We start from the raw sequence: 11166 nt of genomic DNA on the forward strand, positions 1-11166 counted from the left end.
TCTTTTTTTAACGGCAATTGGACGCTGCATTCACGATTTGAGGCATGTTGTTTTAGACAAGCCACATCCTGCAAACTTAAGATGGCAATCTTAGCCAATCAGGATGGAATAGGAAACATCTGACAGATCCGTCTTGATCACATGAGTATAGAGATAATTGTGTACCAATTTGCGTGATGTTTGGACAAAATCTGTAGGAATAATATAAAAAGATTGTTTTGCAAAAATCGGCCCCCTGGTGGCGCTATAAAAACACATGTTAAAAATGCAGGGCAGAGGTTTTTTCTTGGTCTCTAGGGAGTTGTGCGTGCAAAGTTTTACACCCAACGGTCCAGTTTAAGGTAAAAACGCGAATCAGCCTGTTATAGCGCTGCACGATTCTTGCTCAAATGTGAATCACGATTTTCCTCCATAAGAATTGAGATCACGATTCTCACACGATTCTCACACAATTCTCTTGTAAATATAAAAATATAAGGGAGGAAAAAAAAAATCGTCATCATTTAAAATCGAGATCGCATAGGTGTCTGAATCGAGATCACGATCTTTTTTCGATTAATCGTGCAGCACTAGCGCCACCAAGAGGCCGATTTGAAGAATGTAGGGTGGCATTTCGTCCTTGCCCTAGTGGGAATGTGCGTGCAAAGTTTCACGGTAATCGCACGCTGCTTTCATGGTTTAAGGCAGCTTGTTCAAAACGGACCTCTCTTGCAAACTTTGGAAGCAAATCTTAGCCAATCAGGATGGAATATAAAATAGCTGACACACCTGCCTTAATCACATGACTATAGAGATACTGTGTACCGATTTGCGTGATGTTTGGACAAAATCTGTAGGAGTAATAGGCAACAATGTGTTTTGAAAAAATCGGCCTGCTGGTGGCAGGTCGATGTGAACAATTTGGGCAACTGGTTCTGCTCTGGCCTCCAGGGAGTGTGAGTGCACAGTTTCAAGCCGATCGGTCCAACAGTGCCAGAGATTAGCTGTTAACAGACGGACGGACGAACACACACACACACACACACACCGGACAGGGGCGAAAACAGTCTTGGCCACTCCTTCGGCCTGGCGGAGACAATAAGCCAAATGTGATATTTTGGACAACAGAAATGCAGACAGGCCCATATCAGCCTGTCACCAGACTGGCCTGTCAACTGGAACTATTTATTTTTTTACTCTAAACTAGATATACTATGTTTAAATAATATATGTAAATACATTGTTATTTGTATTCATCTCTCTCTCTCTCTCTCTCTCCCCCCCCCCCCTTTCTTTTTTATGGGAATAACAAAAACGATGTAGCTTGCACAAAAACGAATTTCACTCTCCGTTTCACACCTGTAAACCTGTGACGTGACGATAAAGATGATTCTGACAGACTGTTCTTACTGCCTTCATGTGGATCTGTTCCTCTGAGCACACTTTACTGTCCCTGTGGAGCTGACATGTGGATCTGTTCCTCTGAGCACACTTTACTGTCCCTGTGGAGCTGACATGTGGATCTGTTGTTCCTGTGAAGTTTCCGCCCTGTGTTGTCTTTCTGTAAACAGCACGTGGTATAGTAAGACATTAAAGCTAAAGGGATATGTTTAACCTCATGTACATGCTGTATCTGCTTCTCTTATGCTACGTGTATATACAGTATGTATATATATCACTTTCTATGTTCACTTTGACATGCTCATAAAGAAATTCATCCCTTTCTGCAAAAGTGCAAAAATGATGGAGCTTATACGCAAAAAAATTGACATTAAAAGTTGATTCGGATTCTGACGTACAAATTGAGCTCAGTAGCTAGAGATACCGATTCCGATATCGGTCGACACCGAGTACCGATCCGATACCAGTGTGTAGTTTAAACAAATCTAGGACAGAGGTTCACAAAGTGGGGTCCACGGACCATCTGGGTTCCTTGAAGGCGTTCCAAATGGACCCTTACAGGTCTGTAACTCTGAGAGTGTACAACTGGAACCAAATGGACCCTTACGGGTCTGTAACTCTGAGAGTGTAAAAAATGGAACGGGTCCATTTGGTTCCATTTGTACACTCTCAGAGTTATGGGGGTCCTTGAAATTAAAAGGTTTGAGAACCACTGGTCTTGGAATAAATAAAAAAAAACATAAAAAAATGCTAATGTGTAGCTACAAGTTAGTCAAATGCAAATAGTACATTAAGAGCATAAAACAGTCGTGCAACATCAACTGAAGCAATCAAAATATGACTGTAAATGAAATATCAATGAAAAAAAGGTGTCACAAACTAAGTGACAAAAGCCTCACACACATCCTGCCCTGCTGGGCTGGATGCTGGATCAGAATATTCTAGATGAAATAACAATACAGTGATAAATTAGATGGTATCAGAATGGCATTGAGGAAGAAGTTATATGGCTGCTTATATCTAACCTTTATATGTTACCATCACTTATAATACTTCTACAATACATTAGGATATTTGACAGCTTGTAAGAGTCTAAATGTCTCCACTAGGCCTAATAATAGCTATTGTTTTGGTACAGCCTATCTTGTTATGGTTCAGTTTGTCCTTCAGGCAGCTACAGTATAACTATGATCTCTGCCCTGTAACTACCGTACCACTGACATGAGTGTTAATGTACTTCTGACCATGATATCATGTACATAAAGCATAACCACCTCCACCTAGAATATTGTCTCGACTTCTATGTGCCTCATCGATTGCTGATTGATCCAGAATAGAGTACAGAAGTCCTGACGTCACTCGTTCATCCCCTGGTTCGTAAAGTAATGTCTCTATGGAGAATAACATTGGGTCATCTTAGAATCGTCTCATATAAGAATTGTGTTCCAAAAACAAACAAACTGTCTCGGCGATATTGTCAGGGAGGAGGTTCTGTATCGTTTATGATAGTCAGTCACTCATATTTGATACAGTCTGTTTCTGGCGAAAATTTAACTAATTCGGCGGAAGTAACATTAGCGTTTTCTCACCGTCAGTTGATGCTTCATATCCATACGAGTCAAACCGCCGGGGTCATTTGTTTATTTTTGGAACACAGTTCTTATTTGACGTAATATTAAAGACGTCTATGGGGATTCAGAACGGGGGTGGAAAACCGCGAACCAGGTAGGATGTGTAAATTACGTCAGACTTCGGTGCTCTATTCCACGACAGCATGAGTTCGCAGATTTTCCGATACTGGAATCGGTGTCGGAACAACTATATTACTAACATATTTACAGTGGAAGTCAAAATGAACACACTACAGCTCTGAACATTGCGGTATAGTAGCCGATCTCAGTGCTACCATTAATAGTCGGGCTAGGTTTCCTTCCTAGCCTAATGCGCGTTTGACAATGTTTCTACGTTGGAGCGGAAGATTCAAAATGGCTGAAGGTACAACACTGCCATTAGTGGTCGGAGGTTTAAACCAAGGGCCCGGCACCCGCCTTTGAAATGGAGTCTATATAGGAAGTAAAAGTTCATATGAATGGCCTGTAGTTTCGAAAGAATTTCTCTCCATTCAAGTGGGTGGGTTTTTGCCGAACTTCTAGACTTGATTTTCTTACCTTAAAAGGTTTCATGACGTTCAGTTTTACCACACATTAAAAGTCTTTGTCATGGTCCTTCAAACGTGTATAGAAAGTTTTAACAAAAAATTCCACTCCATTGATCCATGGCAGGTGTTTTTCTCTCACATTTCTAAAGCCTTTTCAACTGCAAGGGTGAGGGATTTTGCCTGTCAATCATCGCCTCTGCTCCGCCCCCCCCCCCCCCAAAGGAAAGGATAGGGGAGGGGCGAGGAGGAGAGTGGGCGGGATTAATCGGCTGTGACCTCACTGTCGAAGGGCCAAGCTCAGATTACTTTTCAGCCTAATTATTCAGAAAACCCCAGACCACAGAAAATCCACTGAATGTTCAAAGTTCAGATTTTTGGGGTGTAATTGAGGTCATAAAACCCCCCAAAAAACATAAAAAATAAAAAAAAGTGAAAATGAATGTCATAGAACCTTTAATAAACATTAATAATAATACTAGTCGCTATAGTCCAGTCGCTACTTTAAAGTCTTCTTTCAATCACTATGAAATGCGTTTTGGTTAATTATGGTCCCATTTATTTAGAAATTGATGATAAAGTAGGGTATGCTGTAGGAGGGGTGGGATGATTTGACTGACAAGCTACACAACCAATAGCATTCATTTCCGTGCGCATGGGATATGACGCGATATAGAAAGATGGCGGATTTGAAATCGTAGGAAAAATAGGCTTAATTTACGCTCTGTAGAAACCAATGGCGTCAACTCTGTCCATTCTTTTTTACACGGTCTATGGTTTAAACTCAGCAGAACATGACGCACTGCCACAAATAAAATAAAAAACGGAAGGGTGGAAGAGGCGTCACATCCGCGTTATCCTCTGATCATTGTCAGAGCTTCCGTTGCTCCGGACCTGGGCCTGGCATTTGCGGGTGGGCTCTCACGCACACGTGAGATTTTTTTGCCGGTTTTGTGCGGATTTGGGAGTTTTTTTGATACTTTATTTCGGTTTTAGGGTTAGGGTTGTTAGGGTTATTTAATAATTTTTTTGTTGGAGTTTTTGATACTTTAATTCGGTTTTAGGGTTAGGGTTGTTAGGGTTATTTAATAATTTTTTTGTTTGAGTTTTTTTGATACTTTAATTCGGTTTTAGGGTTAGGGTTGTTAGGGTTATTTAATTATTTTTTTGTTTGAGTTTTTTTGATACTTTAATTCGGTTTTAGGGTTAGGGTTGTTAGGGTTATTTAATTATTTTTTTGTTGGAGTTTTTTTGATACTTTAATTCGGTTTTAGGGTTAGGGTTGTTAGGGTTATTTAATTATTTTTTTGTTGGAGTTTTTTTGATACTTTAATTCGGTTTTAGGGTTAGGGTTGTTAGGGTTATTTAATTATTTTCCTGAAATGCATAGAAATCTATGAAATCTAAATTAAAAAATCCATGAAATGTATATTAATTACATTGAATTATTATATATTAATTATATTATTTATGTATTAATTAACTGTTAATCCATTATGAAGAATTCCGTTTTCCAGATGAGCATAACAACATAAGAGTTATTCTTTAAATGGGCGCACTATGTAATTATATTGATTAATAAAAAAACATTTTTATATATATGCAAAAATGACTGAATATATAAAAAAAAAAGAAAAAAAAAAAGTTTTTTGTTTTTTTGGGTGGGCACAACAGCCAGGTGGGTGGGCCCAGGCCTAACTATGCCCACCCGTGGCTACGCCCCTGGTGGGAGGAGCAACCGTCTGGCTCACCAGACTTCATCCAACATCACATAACGCTGTGTCTGTGCATTCTGAGCACAGAAACAAACAATCAATCAATCAATAAAAATGTATTATGTTTTTTTTTCTAATATCTATGTAGAGCCAGAATGTTTGAACCAAAACACACTAAAAGCTAAACTTCATAACTAGCTGCAGCCCATGTAGTAAATGCTTCACATTCACCAGTGGTGTAAAGTAACTAAGTACATTTACTCAAGTACTGTACTTAAGTAAAAATGTTGAGGTATTGTTTACAGTACTTGTTTCTACATCTCAGAGGCAAATATTGTACCTTTACTCCACTAGAATTATTTGAAAACTTTAGTTGTTACTTTGCAGATATACATTATTATATTATAAAACATACATTAGACCCTATTTTAGGCTATTTGAAAATAGCCTATCTACAAGCTCACAACGCGCTTGTAGATCTGCTTTTTTCAAACATCTTAGTACTTTTACTTTTGGTACTTTTAAGTACATTTTGATACTTTTGTACTTTTACTCAAGTACATTTTGAATGATGGACTTTCACTTGTAACAGAGTACTTCTACATTGTGCTATATTACTACTTTTACTTACGTAAAACATTGGAGTACTTCTTCCACCACTGCATATTCATAATGTTGTATGTATCATCGTGTTGTAGGTCATCTAAGAACGTCTCAAACCAAAGCAATGCTAACAGACGACAGACAGGTTACTAAAAACTAAGTAGTACTTCGTAAGCCAAACCAAAGCAACGCTAACAGACGACAGACAGTGATCAGCCTACTAATAACTAAGTAGTACTTAGTAAGTAGGCCTACCTACATAAAGATAAGAGTGATCAATAAAAAGCAAAGACCACAGACAGTGTGTGTCATACTGTAAGTGACAGCACAGACACGGACAGAAGGTTTTAAGAACGATCCAGAGAGACCAGAGAGACCATTAAATGAACCCAATGCCCTACAGACACACACACACACACACACACACACAGTTAAGACAGACAGCAGCACCCACACAGGTCAACCCCCTGTCTCTCATGTCATTAGAGACAGACAGATCATCAAGGGTTATGACAGTCAGGACAGGATCCCCTGGGGGGGGCGTGGGAAGGATGCCAGCTTTTACACACACATGACGACCCCCCCCCCCCCCCACACACACACACACACACACACACACACACACACACACACACGCACAGTCTGCTAGTTAGATCATCACAAGCTGTTTGTCAAGTCAATGCATTTCATCATCGCAAGAGCTATAGCCCTTGAATCAAGACTAGACTTTGTATTTGACCGATTTTTTTACAATTATTTGCATATCTATCATATATATATATATATACGAAAGTAAGAGTCAAGACTGGATCAAATACATCTACGATCATCTTGATTCCCAAAGCTCTCAGATCTCCACATACATACATACATGCATGCAAGCCTGGCTGGGAGGAGGAGGAGATCAGATCTTTAAACCCATTGTTGTGTAAATGGAGGGCTCGGTTTTTCCAGCAAGGGGAAAAAAAAAGCCACCATCGACACAAACCCGTGGAAAGAGAGACAGAGAGACAGAGAGACAGAGAGGAAAAAGCTGCAGATTGTGTTCTTTTTAACTGCTGAAGCCGGGAGCAACTTAAACGCTGCGATCGCGTCGCAGCGTTTCCAGTCGCTTCTTTGCCTTCTTTTACAAGTATACTAACACGTATACACATCAAACGTGGAACTTGGAACGGTTTTGTTGTGATTGTGACGGCTCTATATTTAAAGATAGATCCGTCACAATCCTAAACAAACTGTTCTCTCTCTCTCAAACTGTTCTTTCTTTTCTTACCTCAAAGCGGCTCCTGATCAGAGGCTCTTCTGTTGTTTTCCAGTGTCTTTTTTTTAAAAAGACAAATCCTCCAGGAATACTGCTGTAGTAGTCTGTGTTGCTGGTTATCAACAACTCTATTATAGTGATAACAATAATACAACAACTCGATCGAACGCACAGCTGATATAAATCCAACAGTTCCTCCGCGGTGGATCTGGAGATCTGGAGCTTCTTCTAGAAATGATTATCGACGGTAAACACAACAGTTTGTTGAGCTGATGATCTATTATAATGTCATGTAAAGTTTAAAGTAGTGTTAATCCAACAGTAAGTCTTCCGTTCAGATATAAGCTCCTTTAGTTCTTCTTTCTATCGAAAGGGACTTGACTTGGAATCTAAAACACTTTCTACTTTCAACTCAGCTGTTATACTCTCTCTCTCTCCATTCAATCCGATGCTCGCTCTCCCTCGATTCAATCCGATGCTCTCTCTCTCGCTCTCTCTCGCTCTCGCTCTCGCTCTCGCTCTCTCTCTCTCTCTCTCTCTCTCTCTCGATTCAATCCAATACTCTCTCTCTCTCTCAATTCAATCAAATTCTCTCTCTCTCTCTCTCTCTCTCTCTCTCTCTCTCTCTCTCTCTCTCTCTCTCTCTCTCTCTCTCTCTCTCTCTCTCTCTCTCTCTCTCTCTCTCTCTCTCTCTCTCTCTCTCTCTGCTCTGTTGAGTGCTGCTGGCTGTGCACGCAGTGTGCGTGTACGTGCTCTCCACGCACACACAAAAACCTCAACTCAGGGGGCGGGGCATTCAAATTTAAAGCCCAATTTTTATGCTCCTACTTGGGACGCTCCACCACTGAGCATCACATTATTATTATTATTATTATCATTGCTTGAGTCAAATTACACAGTCATGTATGCTATAGAAAAGGTAAAAATACTCATTATGCAGATCATATAATTATGAATGCATCAAAAATGTGTTCATAACTTTCAAATAATGCAGCTGGCAAATGTGTTTTAATGACTTTAGAACAATACGTCATCATTTAAGAAGTTAGTAAATGTACATAATTAGTTACTTATAGTTTACACAGAATGTCAGGAGTTGTTTGTTCCTTGTTAATTATTCATGATGAACCCCCCCCCCCCCCCCCCCCTTTGTTTTGTTAAGAGGGGAAGGGTCTTATGATCTCACTGAAATGTTTTCTTTCCCCTGTGTCACAGAATCTACTACGCACGCACGCACGCACGCACACACACACACACACACACACACACACACACACACACACACACACACACACACACACACTAGGCTACAGATGGAGAACACAGATAAGAGAGAGAATGATCTTAAAACCTCTTTTCTTTTTTACAGAGGTCGTGACTCTGACGTCCTAGTGGCATGACGTGACACACACGCACGCACACGCACACGCACACACACACACACGGTTTCTCATAATCATCCACCATTCAATGTGACTATAGTTGCTGCAACAATTATTTAATTTTATTTAGTTTCTATACATTACTTTTTAGAGTAATTATTAATATCTAGAAGTAGGTTTTAATTTCGAACAAAAAATCAAATCAGATATCAATCGCGAAAAATTCGAATGGATTCTTTATAGGACTGGAGCTTGTAGATGGGTTATTTTTTGACATTTTTGAACATTTTACAATCGATTGAATTAATTAGTTCAATTAACTGTTGCGTCCTTAATTTAATAATGGATGCTGGTTATCATAATCAATCAAATAAATCAGTGTTTTTCAACATGAGGTGTGGAGAACCCCAGGGATTTGATTGGTTGATTGAATACTTTATTAACAGGATTGTTAACAGTATGTGTAGTACAGTCAAACGTTTCTTTGGCTCTGTGGGCCCTCGCCTTTTATTAATAATTAATTCTAGCCTCAGTTCAGGTTCTGTCCCAGCTGCTTTCAAACATGCTGTTGTGAAGCCCCTGATGAAAAAGAATAACTTGGATTGATTGATTGATTTATTGAATACTTTATTAGTCAGAAATGTAAACAGCACGAGGTACAGTGAGATATTAAAGGTTTCATGACGTTCAGTTTTACCACACATTAAAAGTCTTTGTCATGGTCCTTCAAACGTGTATAAAAGGTTTTAACAAATAATTCCACTCCAGTGATCCATGGCAGGTGATTTTCTCTCACATTTCTAAAGCCTTTTCAACTGCAATGAAAAAAGAAATCTTTGCCTGCGGGTGTCGCTGTTGAGGGATTTTGCCTGTCAATCATCGCCTCTGCTCCGCCCCCCCCCCCCCCCCCAAAGGAAAGGGGAGGGGAGGGGCGAGGAGGAGAGTGGGCGGGATTAATGGCCTGTGACCTCACTGCCCAAGGGCCAGGCTCAGATTACTTTTCAGCCTAATTATTCAGAAAATCCCAGACAACAGAAAATCCACTGAATGTTCAAAGTTCAGATTTTTTGGGTGTAATTGAGGTCCTAAAACCCCCCAAAAAACATAACAAATAAAAAAAGTGAAAATGAATGTCATAGAGCTTTTAAGGCTAAAAGGATAACACAAAAAATTCCTGGGTACTTGTTGTTCCATTGTAGATCCCTCCATTCTCTCTCTGATCAGCTCCGGTTTTAACAAAGGTTCTAGAGAAAGTGTCTGTATGTACCTGAGGTTAGACATAAGGTCTACATAGCAGCAGTATGTAGGCTACATGAGGTTAGACATAAGGTCTACATAGCAGCAGTATGTACATGAGGTTAGACATAAGGTAGGTCTACATAGCAGCAGTATGTAGGCTACATGAGGTTAGACATAAGGTCTACATAGCAGCAGTATGTACATGAGGTTAGACATAAGGAAAATTGCCAGCAGGTTTTTGTAACCAAGGAGCTTTAGATGGTAAATGGCTGTGTACCAGCTTGTCCTTTAGGGGGGGCTCTCCTAGGCTGTGTACCAGCTTGTCCTGTAGGGGGGGCTCTCCCACAAAGGTGGGAGGGTCAGGGAACAGTTTTTTCATAGCTGGGTCACTGTGGAGTATATACTCCAGTTACGTTTAGTGATGTTCCGGATCTGGATAGACGGTTTGCTATAATAAGTTCACACAGAAAGACATTTGGGTTATATGTTTTCTTTTTACACAAAAGAGTCTTTCTGTCCATAGTTTTAACCTTGTCGTATGATGTTTCTAACTCTTGGTGTTTGTAGCCCGCTCTAGGAACCGTAACTTCACCTCTGTAGCTTTTTTGTTGAAATCCTCTTCACAGATGCGTGGGAATGTTTTTAACAAGGTGAGGAGGGGGGGAAACTGTCAGCTCGCAAAATCGTATCGTATTTTTTCTTAGGGGAGATGGTGGGTATGCAGCTCCCCTGACGATGACTTCATGATTTTGAGGTCCAAAAAGTTGATTTCTTTCTATCCGGCTGTACTCTATTGAAAGCTAGATGCTGTCACTTGTGCTGTTGAGATATAGCTGTGGAACTCAATAAGGGCTTGTAGATCCCCTTTGTAGAAGAAAATTAAATCGTCCATATAACGTCCATCCTACTAGAATTCGAGAAAGCTCTGTCAGGGTGTTGAGGCCAAAATGTGTTTTGCCCGGTTCTCCTCAGTGGCTGGAGCAATTGATCTGAATTTGCACACAGCCATTGACCGTTACCATGTGCACGGTACAGCCAAGCCCGCTTTTTTTTTTTCACCAAATCTTAGCTGTTTATTAGCGTTTTTGTGTTCGCTGGCTCCCGGGTTGCCAGATCATGTGCGCATATCCCCCCACGGGTATGGACTAGTACCAGATAATTCCGTCTCTGTGGAGATTGGAAGGGCCCGTGATGTGTTTCTCTTCCCATAGTCCTAAGAAAAGGCACACGTAGTTGGAGGGCAAAACTGGCACCCATGGCTGTGCCTGGTTTTTGCCTGAACAGCCTGTCCTGGTAAACGAACACATTATTGTTTAACGTCCATTCTGTTAATAATTGAATGAATTCCAGCGTGATCTAATATGAGAGTGACGACACAATAGCGTTGACTCCCATTGTAAGAATGGAATGCGGAAGTGCTCGTTCTCTCAA

General features: G+C 40.3%; 1 protein-coding gene across 1 annotated transcript in view; it reads right to left on the minus strand.

Annotated features, from left to right (window-relative positions):
• The window catches only part of LOC308091360 (tetraspanin-18B-like), a 109558-nt gene extending 101947 nt beyond the window's left edge, over positions 1-7611 (minus strand). The window contains exon 1 of the mRNA XM_080436923.1: positions 7127-7611. The gene's annotated coding sequence lies outside the window, so the exon portion shown is untranslated. The remainder of the gene's footprint in view (positions 1-7126) is intronic.
• Between the last annotated feature and the right edge of the window lie 3555 nt (positions 7612-11166).

This window comes from Gymnoscopelus braueri (assembly GCF_963280865.1).
Source record: "Gymnoscopelus braueri genome assembly, chromosome: 9".
Classification (NCBI taxonomy): Eukaryota; Metazoa; Chordata; class Actinopteri; order Myctophiformes; family Myctophidae; genus Gymnoscopelus; species Gymnoscopelus braueri.